Raw genomic sequence first — 24,707 nt, forward strand, 5'->3', positions numbered from 1 at the left:
CTACCTCCGAGTGCATTTCTTAAATATGTATGGCTCCATTAACATGTGCAGTTACCCAATTTGAATGGGCAAGTTACCTGTTGTCACGTGTGTGTGTGTGTGTGTGTGTGTGTGTGTGTGTGTGTGTGCCTGCGCACGCACACGTTGTTTTTTGTTTTGCCCCTCTGGGTAAATGAGAATTTGACAGGTGCAAGTTAGGGCCTTGTTGAGAAAATAACTAGCCAGGGTTTAAGGTCAGAAGTTGAAACAAGAGGTGGCCTTGCCGGTTGAAATGGAAAAGCTTGGAGAGGTTTATGGGTTAGAGAAAGCATCTGGTTTAAGTAGCTGTCGTGGGCGGGTAGGGGGAGGTGGGAGGAAAACACAGGAGGTCACTGCAGTACAAATAGCAAATGGTAAAGGGAGGTTCTAGGAGTGTTATTAATGGTATTTATTTGAGTGCTAACTGTGTACAGAGCACTGTACTAAGTGGTTGAGAGAGCACAGTATAACGGAGTTGGTAGATATTCATTCATTCATTCATTCAATCGTATTTATTGAGCGCTTACTGTGTGCAGAGCACTGTACTAAGTGCTTGGGAAGTACAAGTTGGCAACATATAGAGACAATCCCTACCCAATAACGGGCTCACAGTCTAGAAGGGACTGTGATATGTTCCCTGCCCACGAGTTTACAGTCTAGAGAACCTTGGTTTTCCCCATTGAACTGCAGTGACCTAAGCGCAGTGCTTGGCAGATCGTAAGTGCTCAAAAGATGGCACAGTTATGATTAAAAGTTTAGTACAGTATGACGGAGTTGGTAGATGTGTTGCCTGCCCACGAGTTTACAGTCTAGAGGGCCTTGGTTTTCCCCATTAAACTGCAGTGACCTAAGCACAGTGCTTGGCAGATAGTAAGTGCTCAGAAGATAGCACAGTTATGACTAAAAGTTTAGTACAATATAGCGGAGTTGGTAGATATGTTCCCTGCCCATGAGTTTACAGTCTAGAGGACCTTGGTTTTCCCCATTAAACTAAAGTGACCTAAGCGCAGTGCTTGGCAGATCATAAGTCCTCAAAAGATCGCACAGTTATGACTAAAAGTTTCCTGGTGGTCTTTGAGGAGGAAGTTGAAACTCCTCCTCTTCCCTTCTGGGTTGTTTCACCAGGATTCCCACCCTCTTAGACTGTGAGCCCTGTGTGGGACAGGGACAGTGCCTGGCCAGATTATCCTGTTTCTACCCCAGTGCTTAGTAAAGTGCTTGGCACCTACTAAGTGCTTAACAAATACTGCTATTATTATTGTCAGCACTTAGAGGGGTGCAGTGGAAAGACTTGGCTGAAAAATGCTTAAGGGTTCTTTATAGAAGACCTGGTGCTGGCGGAAGGGTCAATGACTGAGATGAGGCACTTTGGCTCACCTGAGCAGGTAAAGATCCACTTCTCTCATGGCATGTTAGAGTGGGTGATTGATGACTTCGACTGGATTTCTGGTGATGGGTTCTCCCGCCAGGAATGGTGGATAAGCCTCGCTTGCTCTTGAGATTTCAGGCCTGAGACCCAATGCGGAGTAATCGATGATGACGCTAGGGGTTCATTATAGGCTCATTGGCAAATGAGGGTGTGGATTTTTCTCCGGGTAGCCAGCTAGGGACTAATAATAATGATAGCATTTATTAAGCGCTTACTATGTGCAAAGCACTGTTCTAAGCGCTGGAGAGGTTACAAGGTGATCAGGTTGTCCCACGGGGGCCTCACAGTCTAAATCCCCATTTTACAGATGAGGTCACTGAGGCACAGAGAAGTGAAGTGACTTGCCCAAAGTCTCCCAGCTGACAAGTGGCGGAGCCGGGATTTGAACCCATGACCTCTGACTCCAAAGCCCGTTCTCTTTCCACTGAGCCGTGCTGCTTCTCACACGTCTGCTGTGTGACCTTGGACAAGTCACTTCACTTCTCTGGGCCTCAGTTGCCTCATCTGTAAAATGGGAATTTAGAGAGTGAGCCCCATGTAAGTCAGGGACTGTGTCCAACCTGATTAACTTGTATCTACTCCAGTGTACTTGGCACAGAGTAAGTGCTTAATAATAACTACGATTGAATGAATGAATGAATAACAAGAACCATTATTATTGTTGTTGTTATTATTATTATTATTATCGTTTCTAGGGAGACCCGGGGTCTGGAACCCAACCAGGCAGTGACCCACACAAGGCCGATGTAGGCATGTGAGTGGCCTCTGGTCCGAAGCAGACAGAGCCAGCAGCTCCTGAGCCTCTGAGCTGTCCCCAGGTGCCCTGGTGGTGTTGGTACTGATTCCTCAAGGTCGTGCCCGCCCCGTGGAGCGCCAAGAATTTATCCCTCTTGACTTAGCCAAGCTCCCTCAGACCTCGGGATCCAGGACAGGGTCTGAAGGGGGCTGTGGGGAGAGGGAGCCAGCCCTGGCCGGAGTCCTGTTTGCTTGGGCAGGGGCAGCTGCCAAGGCGGCACCAGATGGAGATGTCAGACAGGGTGCGTGAGCCTTCCCTGTTTATTTGGATTCGGAAAAAAAAAAAAAAGAAACGGTTCGGGGAATCTAGGTGAAAGGTTGAGGTGTGAGCAGGGCAGTGCCAGGGCTGCCTCCTCCTTTTCCTCCTCCTCCCTCCCTCCCCCCGCGGCTTGTCAGCCAGGGAGCCCGTTGGCACCAGATGCCTTATTTGTGGGAGACTAGCGAGACAGAACTGAGAACTCGGGTTTGACCGCTTCAGCTGCTGTTGCCACTGCCGGTGTGAACGCAGCTTTTAGGGCAGGAGCGGAGGGTGGAACCCCAAACTACATTTCGGGGGGGGGGGGAAATATAGCTGTCACACTAATTCAGGGAGGGCCGGCTTCCCCCTCCCATCCCCCTCCCCTCCGTAATAATGATAATTGTGGCGTTTGTTAAGTGCTTACTATGTATTATAATAATAATAATGGCATTTGTTAAGCGCTTATTATGTGCCAGGCACTGTAATAATAATAATGGTATTTGTTAAGCGCTTATGTCCAAGCGCTGGGGAGGTTACAGGGTGATCAGGTTGTTCCCATTGGGGGGGGCTCACAGTTTTAATCTCCATTTTACAGATGAGGTAACTGAGGCCCCGAGAAGTTAAGCGACTTGCCCAAAGTCACACAGCTGATAGTTGGCGGGGCAGGGATTTGAACCCATGACCTCTGACTCCAAAGCCCGTGCTCTTTCCACTGAGCCATAAGCACTGAGGTATATACAAAATAATTGGGTTGGACACAGTCCCTGTTCCATATGGACCTCACAGTCTTAATCCCCATTTTGCACTTGAGGTAACTGAGGCACAGAGAAGTGAAGTGACTTTCCCTAGATCACACAGCGGACAGGTGGCGGAGCCTGGATTAGAACCCAGATCCTTCTGACTCCCGAACCCATGCTCTATTCACTAGGCTGTGCTGCTTCTATGGCTCAAGCACTGTACTAAGCACTGGCGTAGATTGAGGATGATTAGGTTGGCCAGAGTCCCTGTCCCACATGGGGCTCACAGCTCCCAACATTTCTGTGTCTGCCATATTATCGATTGATGACATTTCCAGCTTGGATCCCAGACTGGTCCCTTTTAGCCATACAGATCCATCATCGGAGCCTTCTTGTCACCCCATCTGCTCCAGACCCCTGTCCTCTTCCTGTAGCTCCACTGTATCTCAACAGCATATCTTCCTTCAGCTGGTTTTCACCTCCCCCTTTTAGACTGTGAGCCCACTGTTGGGTAGGGACTGTCTCTATATGTTGCCAATTTGTACTTCCCAAGCGCTTAGTACAGTGCTCTGCACATAGTAAGCGCTCAATAAATACGATTGATGATGATGATGATGACAGCAGGGAGCAGGGAAAAGAATCATCAGAGCTTAGGAGAGAGCTGAGGAGATAGCTCTTTCACCTTCGACAGAAGGAGGACAAGGAGAGAGATGAGTTGAGCAGGGAAGGCAAGACATTTTTCAGAGACTCATTCTCTAATGGAGTGAAAATCATTGCCAGGCTCAGCAGGGGTGAAGTCAGGTCTCAAAATAAGTCACCAGTGTGACTTTGGGCAAGTCACTTCACTGTGCCTCAGTTACCTCATCTGTAAAATGGGGATTAAGACTGTGAGCTCCCCTTGGGACAACCTGATCATCTTGTAACCTCCCCAGCGCTTGGAACAGTTCTTTGCAATCAATCAATCAATCGTATTTATTGAGTGCTTACTGTGTGCAGAGCACTGTACTAAGCGCTTGGGAAGTACAAGTTGGCAACATATAGAGACAGTCCCTACCCAACAGTGGGCTCACAGTCTAAAAGGGGAAGACAGAGAACAAAACCAAACATACTAACAAAATAAAATAAGTAGTATAGATATGTACAAGTAAAATAAATAAATAGAGTAATAAATATGTACAAACATATACATATATACAGGTGCTGTGGGGTAGGGAAGGAGGTAAGATGAGGGGGATGGAGAGGGGGACAAGGGGGAGAGGAAGGAAGGGACTCAGTCTGGGAAGGCCTCCTGGAGGAGGTGAGCTCTCAGTAGGGCCTTGAAGGGAGGAAGAGAGCTAGCTTGGCGGATGGGCAGAGGGAGGGCGCATAGTAAGCACTTAATAAATACCATCATTATTATTTCTTGTGCACTCACTGTGGCCAGAGCATTGTACTAAGTGCCTGGGAAAGTATAATAGAGTTGGTAGCATCTGCTAACCACAGTACATGTATTTATACATCCAGACATTTCTGCCTGCTAGCAACACTCACACCCACTTACAGACTCCTACGCACACTAATTTATACACTTCACTGAATCACTTTTTTACCCTGAGGCAGGTCCAGGCCCCTGTTTGTATAACTTGTTGTCCCCTTGACCCCTAAACAAAGGTCACTTTTTATACTGGTAACCCAGGAATCATAACAACAATAATAATTAGAAGTAGCGTGGCCTAGTGGAAAGAGCACGGACCTGGGGATTAGAAATGCCACTCGTCTGCTGTGTGACCTTGGGCAAGTCACTTAACTTCTCTGGGCCTCAGTTACCTCATCTATAAAATGGGGATTCGGACTGAAGTCCTTGTGGGACATAATAACAGTAGTAATAATCGTGTCATTTGTTAAGCACTTACTATGTGGCAGGCACATAGACTTTTCAACCTGATTAACTTGTATCTACCCTAGCACTTAGTACAGTGCCTGGCACATAATAAGTGCTTAACAAATACCAATAAAGTGCTCACTATGCGCCAAACACTTTACTAAGTGCTGGGGTAAGTATGAGGTAATCAGGTTGGACATAGTCCTTGTCCCACCTGGGCTTCACAGACTGAATCCCATTTTACAGATGAGGTAACTGAGGTAACAGAGGCACCAGTGGAGAATCTGCCAGTTATCTGGATAATCGGATTCTGTCGACAGCCCAGACCGATCACTCCGGAAGGAAATTCCATGTGAGGCAGCTGGGCTCTCCATGGGTTAACAGAGGGAGCTTAGGGAAATAAACTTATTGTTGAACTTAAATTCGTTTTTTGTTTGGGCCACCTCTGTTTCTGGACAGTGACTGGATTGGGCCATGTCAGGGGAAGAAGTGGACTGTTCAGAGGGCTGTTGTCCAATCAATCAATCAATCAATCAATCGTATTTATTGAGCGCTTACTGTGTGCAGAGCACTGTACTAAGCGCTTGGGAAGTACAAGTTGGCAACATATAGAGACAGTCCCTACCCAACAGTGGGCTCACAGTCTAAAAGTCATTGTCCAGCTGATCTACATCCCGTCCACCTTCTTCCCCTCTGCACTCTGAGAGGAGCAACAGGTAACAATTACTGTGGCATTGTCAAGTTCTTACTTTGTGCCAAGCAATGTACTAAGCACATTTCCTGTCCCACACAGGGGAAGGAGAACAGGTAGTTTTACAAATAAAGGAAACTGGGGCCCAGTGAAGTGAATTGCCCAAAGTTCACAGCAGGCAAGTAGCAGAGCTGGGATTAGAACCCAGGACCTCAGACTCCCGGGCCTGGGATTTTTCCAGGTGGGCTCTCTGCTCTGACAACTAGGTCACACAAGTTCCCAAGTGATTTTTTTCGTTTGTTTTTGGGTGTGTTTTTTTTGGTGGGGGGTTGTTGTGTCTGGACTGCCCACAAAGGGAAGATCACACTCCTCCCTTTCACTTAGCCTGGACAGATCAATTGCCTGCAGTTTGGGGTTTTCCAGTGTGTATACATAAAAATTCTATTTATTACTAAGAAGGCCATGTCTGAATAGTTTATCTTGTATCTACCCCAGATCTTAGTACAGTGCTCCATGCAAAGTAAGGTCTCATTAAGAACCATAAAATGTTGGGCTCTGGGAAACAGTTAGCATAGGAAAAACTTCCCAAACTCTGATTCCCTCAAGGCCGGCAGCATGGTGTAGCAGACCCGCTACCTGCTGGAAAGGAGAGAATCAGTACGAGGAAAGGACTAAGATTTTGGGGAACTAAGCTTTGACCAGTAGTTTATCGGGTCCTCGTGTCTTGGTTTCTATTACACTTTTCCCAAGCATTTCGTACGGCACGTAGTTATAATAATATATGGCATTTGTTGAGTGCTTACTATGTGCCAGGCACTGTTCTAAGTGCTGAGGTAGGTACAAAGTAATAATAATAATAATGATGGCATTTATGAAGCACTTACTATGTGCAAAGCACTGTTCTAAGTGCTGGGGAGGTTACAGGGTGATCAGCCCATGGGGGGCTCACAGTCTTAATCCCCATTTTACAGATGAGGTAACTGAGGCACAGAGTAGTTAATTGACTTGCCCAAAGTCACACAGCTGACAATTGGCAGAGCTGGGATTTGAACCCATGACCTCTGACTCCAAAGCCCGGGCTCTTTCCACTGGGCCACGCTGCTTCTCAAGTAATCGGGTAGGTCACTGTCCCTGTCCCATTCAGGGCTCACACTCTTAATCCCCAGTTTACAGATGAGGGAACTGAGGCCCTGAGAAGTTAAGTGACTTTCCCAACATCAAGCGCTTAACAAATACCATCATTATTAAATACCACTAATAATAATGGTATTTGTTAAGCGCTTACTATGTGCCAGATGCTGTACGCAAATTGGGTTGGATACAGTCCCTTGTCCCATGTGGGGCTCATAGTCTCGATTCCCATTTTACAGATGAGGTAACTGAGGCACAGAGAAGTGAAGTGACTTTCCCAAGGTCACACAGCAGAGAAGTGGTGGAGCCGGGCCAGGCCCGGGCTCTAGCCACTATGCCATGCTGCTGCTTTTATCATTATGAGGTCTGAAGATGAGGTCAATCGGGGAGTACCTCCTGGAGGAGATGTGACTTGGCAGATGAGGGAGAACCATGTTTCCCAGATGTGATGGAGGAGGGAGTTCCCGGCTGATGTGGGGAACAGCAGGAGAGGAGACCAAGGCCCAGAGAGTCGATTTGGTGTTCCATGCCCACTTGGAGGCAGGAAGGTATTTATGAGTTACGCCGAAACCTTTGAATTAAATCTGCTTTCTAACTGTTACACTGCAGGCTGGGAAGAAAGTCCGGCCCTAGTAAGGATTTAGAACAGTGCTTGGCACATAGTAAGCGATTAACAAATACCATCATTATTTAGGGCCTGTAATGAGTGAGTTGGGGCATCTGCCTTTGGTTTCCAGGCTGCCACCCTTCAAACCACCATGGACAAACCACCAAGTTGCAATTCTGGGTATCTAGAGAGACTTCAACCAATGGTATTTATTGAATGCTTACACGCGCAGAGCACTGCACTAAATGCCTGGGAGAGTTCAATATAAGAGAATTAGCGGACACATTCCCTGCCTATACTGAGCTTACATTGTAGAGGGGGAGGTGGGCATTAATATGAATATGTAATTTATAATATAAAATAGTATAGTATTCAGAAGGGCTCCTCCCAAGAACACCCCTCAGGGGCCAGTCTACACTGCTGACAGGTCAGCTCAAAGGTTAGGCTGCCCTGGAGTCCTCTCCCTAAGGGGAATATATGCTCTCTCTCTCTCTTTTTTAATGGCATTTATTAAGCACTTACTGTGTGCAAAGCACTGTTCTAAGCGCTGGGGAGGTTACAAGGTGATAAGGTTGTCCCGCGGGGGGCTCACAGTCTTCATCCCCATTTTATAGATGAGGTAACTGTGGCACAGAGAAGTTAAGTAACTTGCCCAAAGTCCCAAAGTCACATAGCTGACAGTTGGCAGAGCCGGGATTTGAACCCATGACCTCTGACTCCAAAGCCCGTGCTCTTTCCACTGAGCCACGCTGCTTCTCTTGTCCTAACATATATGGTCCCATCCTGACTCAGATGTCTCAGGGCCCTGATGCAAAGCCCAATTCCCTTATTCAGTTTTCCCATCAGTAAATTGGGATAATGATGCTTACCTAGCCTGGCAGGGACTCGAGGCTTGATGTTGGTAGAATGCTTTGAGATCCTGAGATAAAAGGCACCAGGTGTAAGTGCTTATTATTTCCCCCCTCTTTCCCAAGCATTTGCCCACAGGGGGGTTGGAGTGAAGGAGGAGGGGGCGGAGTCCCCTTTTTTGAGCTCTAATTGTCGGTTTGTTATTTAGAAAACTTGTAGAGGATCTTGACAAGTGCACATTAGCAAGTTGAATAATGTTAAGATCTGGCTTGGTGAGTGATCAGGCCAGGGTGGCTTGTGGGCCCCTATTGGGTAATTGGGGTAGCCCAGGGGGCTGGGCCTCCTAATAAGGACAACGTTGTGTGCCTTTACTCTTTGATGGGCTGGACAGGCTGGAACATGATGTGGGGGTGGGGGGCTCGAAAGGTGGGATGATGCCATGACCTGCAGGCAAGCTGCACCCTCCCCAGGAGTGCAGCTCCTTCCCGTTTCACAAGCCCGCAACCTTGGTGTCATCCTCGACTCCGCTCTCTCATTCACCCCTCACATCCAAGCCGTGACCAAAACCTGCCGGTCTCAGCTCCACAACATTGCCAAGATCCGGCCTTTCCTCTCCATCCCAACCGCTACCCTGCTCATTCAAGCTCTCATCCTATCCCGTCTGGACTACTGCATCAGCCTTCTCTCTGATCTCCCATCCTCGTGTCTCTCTCCACTTCAATTCATACTTCATGCTGCTGTCCGGATTATCTTTGTCCAGAGACGCTCTGGGCATATCACTCCCCTCCTCAAAAATCTCCAGTGGCTACCAATCAATCTGCGCATCAGGCAGAAACTCCTCACCCTGGGCTTCAAGGCTCTTCATCACCTCGCCCCCTCCTACCTCCCCTCCCTTCTCTCCTTCTACAGCCCAGTCCGCACCCTCCGCTCCTCCACCGCTGATCTCCTCACCGAACCTCGCTCTCTCCTGTCCCGCCATCGACCCCCGGCCCACGTCCTCCCCCGGGCCTGGAATGCCCTCCCTCTGCCCATCCTCCAAGCTAGCTCTCTTCCTCCCTTCAAGGCCCTGCTGAGAGCTCACCTCCTCCAGGAGGCCTTCCCAGACTGAGCCCCTTCCTTCCTCTCCCCCTCGTCCCCGTCTCCATCCCCCCATCTTACCTCCCTCCCTTCCCCACAGCACCTATATATATGTATATATGTTTGTACATATTTTCTTACTCTATTTATTTATTTAATTTATTTGTACATATCTATTCTATTTATTTTATTTTGTTAGTATGTTTGGTTTCGTTCTCTGTCTCCCCCTTTTAGACTGTGAGCCCACTGTTGGGTAGGGACTGTCTCTATATGTTGCCAATTTGTACTTCCCAAGCGCTTAGTACAGTGCTCTGCACATAGTAAGTGCTCAATAAATACGATTGATGATGATGATGATGATGAGTGGGCAGGGAATGTGTCAGTTTATTGTTATATTGTACTCTCCCAAGCGCTTAGTACAGTGCTCTGAACACAGTAAGCGCTCAGTAAATATGACTGACTGCTGGTCACCCCCGTGCTCATGTGCCACGGAGCGCTAGCTCCTTGAAGAAAGGGATTGCACCAACCAACTCTGTTATATTGTCCTTTTTTCCCCCATGGTATTTGTTCAGTGTTTACTATAATAATAATAATAATGGCATTTGTTAAGCGCTTACTACGTGCAAAGCACTGTTCTAAGCGCTGGGGGGATACAGTGTGATCAAGTTGTCCCACGTAGGGCTCACAGTCTTAATCCCCATTTTTACAGATGAGGTAACTGAGGCTCAGAGAAGTTAAGTGACTTGCCCGAGGTCACACAGCAGACTTGTGGTGGAGCCGGGATTTGAACCCATGCCCTCTGCCTCCAAAGCCCGGGCTCTTTCCACTGGGCCACGCTGCTTCTCTTACTATATGTCAGGCACTTTACTATGCACTGAGGTAGATACAAGAACATCAAGTTGGACACAGTCCCTGTCCCATGTGGGGCTCACAGTCTTAATCCCCATTTTACAGATGAGGGAACTGAGGCACAGAGAAGTGAAGTGACCTTATTTGCATAGAATCCAATCTCTGACTCTTCCTGACCATGCCAGTGATGCGAGCAACTACCCCAAGGAATTTGTGAGTGCTGGATTGCATCCCAGCGCTTAGAAAAGTGGTTTGCACATCATAAGTGCTTAATAAATGCTATTATTATTATTATTATTATTATTATCCTGACTTCTAATACTTTGTGTCCCTTTGAAGAACCCCAGAATCCCACTTTCAGCATGCCCTGCTAAGGATTTGGTCACTGTAAGCTGTGTTTGCTAGGCAGCTGGGCCATGGTCATCATCATCAATCGTATTTATTGAGCGCTTACTATGTGCAGAGCACTGTACTAAGCGCTTGGGAAGTACAAATTGGCAACAGTTTGGCAACAATGGTGACAGAAACTCACTGGAAGATTAGAAACTGCACATTTGAGCATCAAGCAGCATGGCCCAGTGGAAAGAGCTCTGGGCTGGGAGTCAGAGGACCTGAGTTATAATCCCAGTCTACTACTTGAGTTTAGGGCGGCCATCGGCAAATCACGTCCCTGCATCTCAGTTTTCTCACTTGTAAAATGGAGACTCAATATCTGTTCTCCCTCTTCCTTGGGCTGTGGGCCCCATGTGGGGCAGGGACTGTGTCTGATTTGATTATCTTGGTTCCACCCCAGCGTTCAGTACAGTACTTGGCAGATAGCACCTAACAAGTACCACCATGATCCTTGTTGTTGTTGTTTTTGGGTGACTAGCCCCTGACCTTCCCGGTGAACTTTCCAGCCTGCCGTTTATCTATTCCTCAGGTGACCTTGGGAGAGTCTTCTCGGCTACTTCGGTCAGCCGGTGCTGGGAGGAAGTTAATCTCCGATCTTGGTCATTTAATTCTTTTGGTCATTAAATTCTTTTGGAAAGGCCTTGGGTTGTCTTGCAAACAGCTGGATGGAATGACAATCAGAAGCGAGGCATGCTGCCCTTGTTTAAGAGTGTGTGTATGTGTATGCACACAAACTTTCCTTCCCTGACTATGTCCCCCCACCTCCACACACACATTTTCCTTCCCTACTGTCTCAGCTATGCACCTAGTCTCTCCCCTAAGCAGTTAAGTATTCACCTCTCCTCCACCCCCATGGCTACTGCTTACATATTCTTAAACTCTGTTGCTTCCCCTACCTGGAATTTTTTTGATGTCTGTCTCCCCGACCAGGCTGTAAATTCTTGTCAGCTATGCAACATGGGGCAAGTCACTCAACTTCTCAGTGCCTCAGTTACCTCATCTGTAAAATGGGGATTAAGACTGGGAGTCCCACGTGGGACAACCTGATAACCTTGTATCTACCCCAGAGCTTAGAACAGGGCTTGGCACATCATAATAATAATAATAATGATGGCATTTATTAAGCGCTTACTATGTGCAAAGCACTGTTCTAAGTGCTAGGGAGGTTACAGGGTGATCAGGTTGTCCCCTGGGGGCTCACAGTCTTAATCCCCATTTTACAGATGAGGTAACTGAGGCCCAGAGAAGTTAAGTGACTTGCCCAAAGTCACACAGCTGACAATTGGCAGAGCTGGGATTTGAACCCATGACCTCTGACTCCAAAGCCCGGGCTCTGTCCACTGAGCCACGCTGCTTGTCATAATAGTAAGAGCTTAACAAATACTATTATTATTATTATTGTTATTATTTAAGAGCAGAGATTGAACAGCATGATCTAATGGAAAAAACATGGGCCTGGGAGTAAGAGGACCAAATTCTAATCCTGGCTCCCCCACTTGTCTCCTATGTGGCCTTGGGCAAGTCACTTCACTTGTCTGCTTAGAGAAGCAGCGTGGCTCAGTGGAAGGAGCCTGGGCTTTGGAGTCAGAGGTCATGGGTTCAAATCCCGGCTCCACCACTTGTCAGCTGTGTGACTTTGGGCAAGTCACTTAACTTCTCTGTGCCTCAGTTACCTCATCTGTAAAATGGGGATTAAGACTGTGAGCCCCCCCGTGGGACAACCTGATCACCTTGTAACCTCCCCAGTGCTTAGAACAGTGCTTCACACATAGTAAGCGCTTAATAAAGGCATCATTATTATTATTGTCTGTGCCTCAGTTCCCTCATCTGCGGAATGGGAATTTAATACCTGTTCTCCATTAAGGCTGAGAGCCCTAAGTGGGACCCCGCTGTTGGGTAGGGACCGTCTCTATATGTTGCCAACTTGAACTCCCCAAGCGCTTAGTACAGTGCTCTGCACACAGTAAGTGCTCAATAAATACGATTGAATGAATGATGATTTTATATCTACCCCAGTGCCTGTTACAGTGCTTGGCCCAAAGTAAGTGCTTAACAAATATTATTCTTATTATTATTGAGCTGACCTTATTGGACTCTCCCAAATTCTTAGTACAGTTCTATGTGAAGAGACGGTATTCAATAAATACCACTGATTGATTGATGATGTATGCACACTCAACTAGGCAGATTCCTTAGGTCCACACTTCTGACAGCAGCCACTTTGCAGCACCTTTGTTCTGCCCTTTCTTCTCTGAGAAGGAGAGGCCTTTGGAATGGAAGCAGTCTGTGGGCAAGCTCACAGCTTCAAATGTGAAGGGTGAACCTAGGTTGACTCTTTAAGATGCATCACAGTCAGAGGCTGATGGGAAAGGCAGGGAAATAGGTAGAAAACATTGGGGATCAGTTCGTTCCTCAGTAACTTTGCTCTCCTAGTTAATAATAATAGTAGCTAATGGTGGTTTTTAAGTGCCTACTGTGTGCCAAGCACTGTACTAAGCACTGGGGCAGATACAAGATCATCATATTGGACACAGTCCTTGCCCACATGGGGCTCAGAGTCTAAGTAGGAGGGAGAACAGGTATTGAGTCCCCATTTTACAGATGAGGAAACCGAGGCACAGAGAAGTGAAGTGACTTGCCCAAGGTCACACAGCAGACAAGTACTTCAGCACCCGAAGAGAAATTGTGCATGGTGAAGTCTGTGGACCAGCATTGCTGTGAGTGGATGATCAGCCCCCACGGAGATGTGATGAGTGGTGTCTCCTTAGAAGTGAACGCCCTTTGGGAACCGTGTGGAAAATAAATAGGCCACCATATTTCCCTTTCCCTCCCCTTCCCTATTCTTCCTTCTCCCTCCGTCCCTCTCTCTCCCCAAACTATGTTTCCCCTTATGTTTCTGTGTACGTGAACTCTGGGGCTCCGGCTGGGGCGTGGGAATTTTTGAAGCTGCTATTTCATCTTGCCCGGTGATGCTGTCGAGTAGAATCCCTTCCGAGAGCCTTGCGGAAGTGCTGCAGAGATGTTCGGCGGGCTAGGTCACCACGTTGGCCAGGAAATTGCAGAATGTCTGTGCATTTTAGGACATAAAATAGTATCAGAGCCTTCCTATTAGAGACACTTTGGGCACTTGTCCAGGATTGCTTGGTCTTGTGTGTGTGGGTGCCTGTCTCTGGGATCTGTAGCTCTGAATAGATGCTTAAATTTAGCGGCGGTCAGAAGGGCATTGGCTATTGAGCGGAGTAACTGGGATTAGACAAAGTGTCTGTCCATTGCAGGATTCTCAAACCGCTTCTCTTTGGGGAGCAAAAATGGGGTGATTGGAGAAGACAGTACCTCAGCGGTGCCTGTCAGGGGGGACATCCTTCGGGCAACATCTAGCAAAGCCTCAAACCATGGGCAACTCCGAGAGGCCCAGGGAAGACAGTTGCCTGTCTCTGAGGAGCAGGTTTCCTGGAAGATTGAGATACCAAGAGGGAAAAAGAATGCCCAGGGGAGGAATGAATTGTCGGTCACACTTTGGTCTTATCAGCCACACCTCCTGCCCTCGGATAAAATCTCACCAGCAATAGTATCTTTGAACTTGAAGGACAACTCTGTGTATGTGTACACACACTCACACTCACTCTTTTTTTTTTCTCTCTCTCTCTCTCACACACACACACACACACACACGCAATCTCAGGTTAGATAGGGTAGCCCCAGGGCCTACATTTCCTATGCTGTATGCAGATTCCCTTTGGGTCACCGAGGGGTTAACAGAGCAAGGTTCTCTGTAGTCTCTGCTCTTGGGTCTGTGACCTTTGGACATTTGATAGTTGTCCCATCCCCAACCCTACAGCACTCATGTATGTATCTTTAAATTATAGATTATAAATTACTTTATACATAAGATTGTCTGTCCTTTTAGACTGTGAGCCCACTGTTGGGTAGGGACTGTATATGTTGCCAACTTGTACTTCCCAAGCGCTTAGTACAGTGCTCTGCACACAGTAAGTGCTCAATAAATACGATTGATTGATTGATTGATTGATTGTCTCCCCCTCTAGACTGTAAGCTCGTTATGGGCAGGGAACGTCTGCTAATTCTATTGTATCGTACTTGTCCAAGTATCTGGTACTGTGCTCCGTACATAGTAAGCATTCAGTAAATACCATTGGTTGATTGAGGATGAGGGAAGAGGTGCTGAAAAATACCTGGACCTGTATGATATCCTGTTTGTGTGCCCGAGAAAGGCACACACGTGATCTTGGTGGGGGATTGATTGCAAGGATGTCATTCCCACAGGCATTCATTCATTCAGTCGTATTTATTGAGCGCTTATTATGCGCAGAGACCTGTACTAAGCACTTGGAAAGTTCAATTCAGCAACAATACTGTGGCATCATCACTTGTTCAGCCAAGGCTACAAGTGCACTTGTTGTTGTTGTTGTTAAGAATTCTGCCTAGAATTCCTCAACAACAACTCTCTCCTCGACCCCCTCCAGTCTGGCTTCCGTCCCCTTCATTCCACGGAAACTGCGCTCTCAAAGGTCACCAATGACCTCCTGCTTGCCAAATCCAACGGCTCATACTCTGTCCTAATCCTCCTCGACCTCTCAGCTGCCTTTGACACTGTGGACCACCCCCTTCTCCTCAACACGTTATCTGACCTTGGCTTCACTGACTCCGTCCTCTCCTGGTTCTCCTCTTATCTCTCCGGTCGTTCTTTCTCAGTCTCTTTTGCAGGCTCCTCCTCCCCCTCCCATCCTCTTACTGTGGGGGTTCCCCAAGGTTCAGTGCTTGGTCCCCTTCTGTTCTCAATCTACACTCACTCCCTTGGTGACCTCATTCGCTCCCACGGCTTCAACTATCATCTCTACGCTGATGACACCCAGATCTACATCTCTGCCCCTGCTCTCTCCCCCTCCCTCCAGGCTCGCATCTCCTCCTGCCTTCAGGACATCTCCATCTGGATGTCCGCCCGCCACCTAAAGCTCAACATGTCGAAGACTGAGCTCCTTGTCTTCCCTCCCAAACCTTGTCCTCTCCCTAACTTTCCCATCTCTGTTGACGGCACTACCATCCTTCCCGTCTCACAAGCCCGCAACCTCGGTGTCATCCTCGACTCCGCTCTCTCATTCACCCCTCACATCCAAGCCGTCACCAAAACCTGCCGGTCTCAGCTCCGCAACATTGCCAAGATCCGCCCTTTCCTCTCCAACCAAACTGCTACCCTGCTCATTCAAGCTCTCATCCTATCCCGTCTGGACTACTGCACTAGCCTTCTCTCTGATCTCCCATCCTCGTGTCTCTCTCCACTTCAATCCATACTTCATGCTGCTGCCCGGATTATCTTTGTCCAGAAACGCTCTGGACATATTACTCCCCTCCTCAAAAACCTCCAATGGCTACCGATCAATCTGCGCATCAAGCAGAAACTCCTCACCCTGGGCTTCAAGGCTGTCCATCCCCTCGCCCCCTCCTACCTCACCTCCCTTCTCTCCTTCTACTGCCCAGCCCGCACCCTCCGCTCCTCCACCACTAATCTCCTCACTGTACCTCGCTCTCGCCTGTCCCGCCATCGACCCCCGGCCCACGTCATCCCCCGGGCCTGGAATGCCCTCCCTCTGCCCATCCGCCAAGCTAGCTCTCTTCCTCCCTTCAAGGCCCTGCTGAGAGCTCACCTCCTCCAGGAGGCCTTCCCAGACTGAGCCCCTTCTTTCCTCTCCCCTCGTCCCCCTCTCCATCCCCCCGTCTTACCTCCTTCCCTTCCCCACAGCACCTGTATATATGTATATATGGTTGTACATATTTATTACTCTATTTATTTATTTATTTATTTATTTTACTTGTACATTTCTATCCTACTTATTTTATTTTGTTGGTATGTTTGGTTCTGTTCTCTGTCTCCCCCTTTTAGACTGTGAGCCCACTGTTGGGTAGGGACTGTCTCTATGTGATGCCAATTTGTACTTCCCAAGCGCTTAGTACAGTGCTCTGCACATAGTAAGCGCTCAATAAATACGATTGATTGATTGATTGATTGATTAAGGTATTTAAACGCGCGCTTACAATGTGTCAAGCACTATTCATTCATTCATTCAATCGTATATTTATTGAGTGCTTACTGTATGCAGAGCACTGTACTAAGCGCTTGGGAAGTACAAGTTGGCAACATATAGAGAAGGTCCCTACCCAACAGCGGGCTCACAGTCTAGAAGGGGGAGACAGACAACAAAACAAAACATATTAACAAAATAAAATAAAAAGAATAGTAAATATGTACAAGTAAAATAAAAGGAGTAATAAATCTGTACAAACATATATATAGGTGCTGTGGGGAGGGGAAGGAGGTAGGGCGTTCAGAGCGCCGGGTAGATTCAAGCTAATCAGGTTGGACGCAGTCCCTGTCCCACATGGAGCTCACAGTCCAAGTGATGAGGGAGAACAGGTATTGAATCCCCATTTTCCAGAAGAGGAAACTGAGGCACAGAGAAGTGAAGTAACTTGCCTGAGGTAACCCAGCAGGCATCTGCCAGAGCTGGGATTAGCACCCAGAGGTCCTCTGAATCCCAGGCCCAAACTTTACAGCGTGGCTCAGTGGAAAGTACAGGCTTTGGAGTCAGAGGTCATGGGTTCAAATCCCAGCTCCGTCAACTGTCAGCTATGTGACTCTGGGCAAGTCACTTCACTTCTCTGGGCCTCAGTTCCCTCAACTGTAAAATGGGGATTAAAACTGTGAGCCCCCCGTGGGACAACCTGATCACCTTGTAACCCCCCCCCAGCGCTTAGAACAGTGCTTTGCACCTAGTAAGCGCTTAACAAATACCATCATCATTATTATTATTACTTACACTAGACTTCTCTAAAGGCTCACTCCACAGTTCTTCTTTTGTTGGATTTTTTTCTTTTAAGTTTTGCCGGAGTGGTTTAGTTTTGAAATGTTTTTGCCTGGTTGGGTTAAGCTGACCGAGGTTACCGTGTCCCTGGTTAGAAAAGGACAGCGCTTTGAATGGTGATTTAATATTTGTTGAATGGCGTGCCAGGTGAGAAGCCAGAGAACAGAACAGTCCCCGAGTCGGGGTCCCTACCCTCAGGGAGCTTGCAGCCCCAGGCTTCTCATCAGCCAGTGTGGGAAGCTTCTTTTGCGGAGTTTTCCTGCCATCCCTCAAGACAGGTTTTGTGGCCTGCCCAGGTAAATTCCCATGACACACGGCTTGTTGACATTCAGCTTTATGTTCCCTCTACAAACATATGCCGTGTCTACTCCAGGCAAGGAATGAACCGGTTGTATAACTTTTCTCCCCGGGCTCACATCTTGCCCTAACTGATTTTAAGGAAAGACAGCTGTGATGAGCAGATGAGGTAAATGGCAAGAAAAAAAAAAGAACACCCAAAATTAGAGCAGGGGTGCCAGCTTTTTCTCTGCAGAAATATTTGACCCTAACTGATCCCATTCTCTGCAGAAGCTTTCCCCGGAGCTGCCTTACATACTCCCTCTGTAGAAATCCTGGAATTTGTCTTAAGCACTCATTTGCATAAGCACTTTTTCTCTTTCTTCCTATCTCATTAGTATTTATTGAATGCCTGTTCTGAGTAGAGGAGAATAAAGCTTTGGGAAAATGCAATTATCTGTACATTATTTTTGATGGTAAGCTTCTGGAGAGCAGGGACTGTTTCTCCCTATTGTATTCTCTCTAGTGCTTGACACAAAGTAGGTGCTCAATAGATAATAATAATAATAATAGCATTTGTTTATCGCTTACTATGTGCGAAGAACTGTTCTAAGGGCTGGGGGGGGGGATACAAGGTGATCAGGCTGTCCCATGTGGGGCTCACAGTCTTAATCCCCATTTTACAGATGAGGTAACTGAGGCCCAGAGAAGTTAAATGACTTGCCCAAAGTCACACAGCTGACAAGAAGTGAGGCCAGGATTAGAACCCATGACCTCTGGCTCCCAAGCCCATGCTCTTTTCACTGAGCCACGTTGCTTCAGATACCACTGTTTGATTGATTCTGAATTCTGGCTTGGTTTCTAAGAAGTGGAAAAGGGGGAAGGGGAGAGGATATGTTGTACTGTTCCAGTAGTAGAACTCTTAAGGTGGTGCTCAAAAGACCGAGCTGAATAGGCGGAAATCAATCAATGGCACTTAATCGAGCATTTACTGTGTGCAGAGCACTGTACTAAGCGCTTGGGAGAGTACAACATATGTATATATGTTTGTACATATTTATTACTCTATTTTACTTGTACATATCTATTCTATTTATTTTATTTTGTTAGTATGTTTGGTTTTGTTCTCTGTCTCCCCTTTTAGACTGTGAGCCCACTGTTGGGTAGGGACTCTCTCTATATATTGCCAATTTGTACTTCCCAAGCGCTTAGTACAGTGCTCTGCACATAGTAAGCGCTCAATAAATACGATTGATGATGATGATGATACAACATAACAGTTGGTAGACACATTTCCTAACCACAGTAAGCTTTCAGACTGAAGAAAGGAACCCTATCGAAGTGAGAATTATCCTTTGAATCAATCAATCGCATTTATTGAGCGCTTACTGTGTGCAGAGCACTGTATTAAGCGCTTGGGAAGTACAAGCTGGCAACATATAGAGACAGTCCCTACTCAACAGTGGGCTCACAGTCTAGAAGGGGGAGACAGAGAACAAAACCAAACATACTAACAAAATAATAGAATAGATAGGTACATGTAAAATAAATAAATAAATTGAGTAATAAATATGTACAAACATATGCATATATACAGTTGCTGTGGGGAAGGGAAGGAGGTAAGATGCGGGGGATGGAGAGGGGGACGAGGGGAAGAGGGAGGGAGGAAGGGAGAGGACTGAATGTAAATCAGTCAAGCACATTTATTGAGTGCTTTGTGTGCAGAACACCGTATTAAGCTCTTCGGAGAGTAAAATATAATAGAATTGGTAGAACGTGTTCTCTGCCTCCAAAGAGCCTACAAAATCTAGAGGATACCAGTGGGAATCGAACAGTGGTATTTACTGAGCACTTACTATGTGCAGAGCCTACAAAATCTAGAGGATACCAGTGGGAATCGAACAGTGGTATTTACTGAGCACTTACTATGTGCAGAGCTGTACTAAGGGCTTGGAAGAGTACAGGAGAACAGAATTAGCAGGGACGTTCCCTGCCCCAAACAAACTTACAGTCTAGAGGGGGAGACAGACTTTAATATGAATACGCTACTATGAATGTATGAAAATCTCCTTCAGACTGGTCTCTGGAATCCACCTGGTTGCCTAAGTGCTTCACTGCTTGTCAGATTAATGGTAGTCATAATATTTATCAGGAGTTTACTGTGTGTGGAGCACTGTACTAAGCTCTGGAAGAGAATGCACAGATTGGAATTTTTTAAATGGCATTTCCCCCTTCTAGACTGTGAGCCCGCTGTTGGGTAGGGACTGTCTCTATATGTTGTCAACTTGTACTTCCCAAGCGCTTAGTACAGTGCTCTGTACACAGTAAGCGCTCAATAAATACGATTGAATGAAAGAATGAATTAAGCACTTACTATATGCAAAGCACTGTTCTAAGCACTGGGGAGGTTACAAGGTGATCAGGTTGTCCCACGGGGGGCTCACAGTCTTCATCCCCATTTTCCAGATGAGGTAACTGAGGCCCAGAGAAGTGAAGTGACTTGCCCAAAGTCACAAAGCTGGCAGGTGGCTCAGTGGAAAGAGCATGGGCTTTGGAGTCAGGGGTCATGGGTTCGAATCCCGGCTCCGCCACATGTCTGCTGTGTGACCTTGACTTCTCGGAGTCACTTAACTTCTCGGAGCCTCAGTTACCTCATCTGTAAAATGGGGATGATGACTGCGAGCCCCACGTGGGACAACCTGATCACCTTGTATCCCCCCAGCGCTTAGAACAGTGCTTTGAACATAGTAAGCGTTTAATAAATGCCATTAAAAAAAGTGGCAGAGGCGGGATTTGAACCCACGACCTCTGACTCCAAAGCCCAGGCTCTTTCCACTGAGCCACACTGCTTCTCCGGCCCGGTCCCCATCTCTCAGTATTCGGAGGGCTGCCGGGCTAAAAGTATACGTGGTTTGTAGGAACTGGAGATGTTACCTCAGGAATGATGAAGCATTAAAACCCAACGCAAATACTCCAAATCAAAACCAAACCCAAAGGGCACTGAGGCCAGGAGAGCAGAATTTCCAGCTCCTTGAGGCTCAGAATTCACAGCACAATAGTCCCCAGTCTTCCTGGGGTTTTGTGGAGGCCTCATTCATTCAATTGTATTTACCGAGCTCTTACTGTGTGCAGACCACTGTACTAAGTGCTTGGGAGAGTACAATGCAACAATAAACAGACACATTCCCTCCCCACAATGAGTTTACTCATGCTGCGGATGCCTGTGGGAGCAGCTTTTATCCCCTCCCATCCCCAGAGCTTTTATCTGCTCTGTCCTGGGAGCAGACACCCTTGGTGGCCAAGACTCATTCCCTTGTGTACAGGATGGAAGTCTCCCCCTGAGAGAGGCAGTTTAGTCTAGTGGAATGATTCTACTCTCAGCTCTGCCACTTGCCTGTTTTGTAACCTTGGTCCAGTTTCTTTAATTCTATGTACCTCCGTTTCTTCATCTGTAAAATGCCTGTTCTCCGTCCCTCTTTTTGCAAACCCTACCTGAGACTGGTACTATGTCTCATGATTATTTTTTTATCTACCTCAGAACTCGGCACCTGAAAAATACCATCGTATTTTCTTGGGGAGGGGGTACTTGGCTTAATCCTTGATCTTGCCTTTGTGAATTGGAGCTGAATCGTAGGTAACACCAGGTGAGCTGGGGTGTACAGCGTTGGTTCCAGGGCTGACACCATATTTTCTTCCTCAGATCTGGCCCCCTGAGGGGCCTGGAGAATCTTTAACAGGCCAAACCTCCCCTTTCCCCTTCCCCTTCCCCTTTCCCCAATCCTGGTTCCCATCCAAGCCCAGGGTTTTGGGCCTGGGAGTACCTGCTGTCATAATAATAATAATGATGGCATTTGTTAAGTGCTTACTATGTGCAAAGCACTGTTCTAAGCGGTGGGGGGGATACAACGTGATCAGGTTGTCCCACATGGGGCTCACAGTCTTAAATCCCCATTTTACAGATGAGGGAACTGAGGCTCAGAGAAGTTGTGACTTGCCCGAGGTCACACAGCAGACATGTGGTGGAGTCAGGATTCGAACCCATGACATCATCATCATCATCAATCGCATTTGTTGAGCGCTTACTGTGTGCAGAGCACTGTACTAAGCGTTTGGGAAGTACAAGTTGGCAACATACAGAGACAGTCCCTACCCAACAGTGGGCTCACAGTCTAAAAGGGGGAGACAGAGAACAAAACCAAACATACTAACAAAATAAAATAAATAGAATAGATATGTACAAGTAAAATAAATAAATAAATAGAGTAATAAATATGTACAAACATATATACATATATACATGTGCTGTGGGGAAGCCCGTGTTCTTTCCACTGATGCTCCTTTCCCCTGTGGGCATAGTGAAAGAGGACCCACCCTGCCTTTTCATTCATTCAGTAGTATTTATTGAGCGCTTACTGTGTGCAGAGCACTATAGTAGGCACTTGGGAGAGATTACAATATACAATATTACAATTACAATATTACAATTACAAGATGTATATATGTTTGTACATATTTATTACTCCATTTATTTATTTATTTATTTTACTTGTACATATCTATTCTATTTATTTCATTTTGTTAGTATGTTTGGTTTTGTTCTCTGTCTCCCCATTTTAGACTGTGAGCCCACTGTTGGGTAGGGACTGTCTCTATATGTTGCCAACTTGTACTTCCCAAGCGCTTAGTACAGTGCTCTGCACACAGTAAGCGCTCAATAAATACGACTGATTGATTGATTACAACAATAAACAAACACGTTCCCTGTCCACGGGTGATGTGGTGCATCAGGTTTGATTTGATGGGGCACCGATCCCGTCTGCGTGTTTCATGGCGACTCGTAAGCTTCTTCAGATTCCCTTGACTCAGTGGCCCCACACACTCCAAAAAGCTTTCCGTTTGCCCCCGGTGTCCTTAATCCGGAGGGTTGTGGCAACCTTCCCACTGAGGAACCCAGATGAGGAATTTGGAGCGAAAAGCTCCCTGCTTCCTCAGAAGGCAAAAGTGCATTCCAGCATCATTTAGCGTGACCTCCCCGGAAACCTGACTGATCCCGGGTTTAACGTGGAATTGTTTGGAACAAAGGGGGTGATTATACGATGTGAGGCGTTGGGCTCGGCAGGCCCAGGTACAGTTGTGTGTTTGTGGGTTTTAGAGTGATTACAGGGGGATAGGAACAAATCATCTTGAAAAAAAAAAACCACCTTCCCACCCAACGAGCTGGCTCGTGGGCTTTGAAGCGCTTAGTACAGTGCTCTGCACACAGTAAGCGCTCAATAAATACGATTGATTGATTGAGCAAGGTAATTCTAGGGGCAGTCCCACTTTTTGCCATTGACGAAATGAGCCTTCCGGAGGCGGGAAGGGAGAGCTCTGCCTGAAGTTCCCAGTCCCCTAAATAAGTGTGCTAGCCTTTGGCTTTCAGTTCATTTGGATTCCTTTGAGACACAATCTCCAATCCCAGTGAAAGTTTATGTAATCTCTGGATGGAATGAACATGAAAGTTGCAGGAATTTGGCCCTTGGAGGCATCATCATCATTAGTGGTATTTATTGAGCGCTTACTGGGTGCACAGCACTGTACTTAGCACTTGGGAGGGAACAATATAACAGACTTATTCCCATGCCCACAGGGAGCAAGGGCTTAACAAATGCCATGATAATTATTATTATTTAGGCCCTCAGAAGTGACAGATGCTGCCTTTCATAATACTGTGAGGCCTCCCCACTCCTCACATCATTTCTGGACCAACATTTCAGGCCTTGGTCATCTCTTTCTGGGCTGAGCAAAAACCACCAAAGCTTTGAGCTGGCCAACCCCCTGCTTCCAAGAGCTTCCTGAGGCTGTTCCCAACAGTTTTGCAGCCTTGGCCCTTTAATGATGGCATTTATTAAACGCTTACTATGTGCAAAGCACTGTTCTAAGCGCTGGAGAGATTACAAGGTGATCAGGTTGTCCCACGGGGGGCTCACAGTCTTAATCCCCATTTTACAGGTGAGGTAACTGAGGCACAGAGAAGTGACTTGCCCAAGGTCACGCAGCTGACAATTGGCAGAGCCGGGATTTGAACCCATGACCTCTGACTCCAAAGCCCGTGCTGTTTCCACTGAGCCACGCTGCTTCACTGCTTTAGAGAAGCAGTGTGGCCTAGTGGCACTGGCTTGGGAATCAGAGGAGCGGGGGCACAAAGTAAGCGCTCAATACGTACCATTGATGGATCACTCCCGGCTCTCCAGTTATCTGCTGTGTGACCTTGGACAAATGGATTGACTTCTCTGTGTCTGTTTCCTCCTCTGTCCCTGTTCCACATGGGGCTCACAGCCTGTGTCCAACCTAGTTATTGTCTATCTGCTCCACACTTAATAATAATATTAATAATGGCATTTATTAAGCGCTTACTATGTGCAAAGCACTGTTCTAAGTGCTGGGGAGGTTACAAGGTGATCAGGTTGTCCCACGTGGGGCTCAGTCTTAATTCCCATTTTACAGATGAGGTAACTGAGGCACAGAGAAGTGAAGTGACTTGCCCAAATTCACACAGCTGACAATCGGTGGAGCCGGGATTTGACCCTATGACCTCTGACTCCAAAGCCCGTGCTCTTTCCACTGAGCCACGCTGCTTCTCAGTACAGTTCTATCATCTACCCCCAGTGTATAGAAGAATTTTTGACACGTAAGTGCTTAACAAATACCTTTTTTTAAAAGTGGCCATGTAATAATAATAGTTATAGGGATAACGATGCTATTGGTATTTGTCAAGCACTTACTATGTGCTGAGCTCTAGGGTCATTGTGAGATAGGATCCTCTGGGAGGGTGATCTGCTAAAGATGATATTTTCCAACCCCCCTCCGCCATCCTGTGAGTTGAACTGCAACCCTTA

The sequence above is a fragment of the Tachyglossus aculeatus genome, chromosome 18, assembly GCF_015852505.1.
Source record: "Tachyglossus aculeatus isolate mTacAcu1 chromosome 18, mTacAcu1.pri, whole genome shotgun sequence".
Lineage (NCBI taxonomy): Eukaryota > Metazoa > Chordata > Mammalia > Monotremata > Tachyglossidae > Tachyglossus > Tachyglossus aculeatus.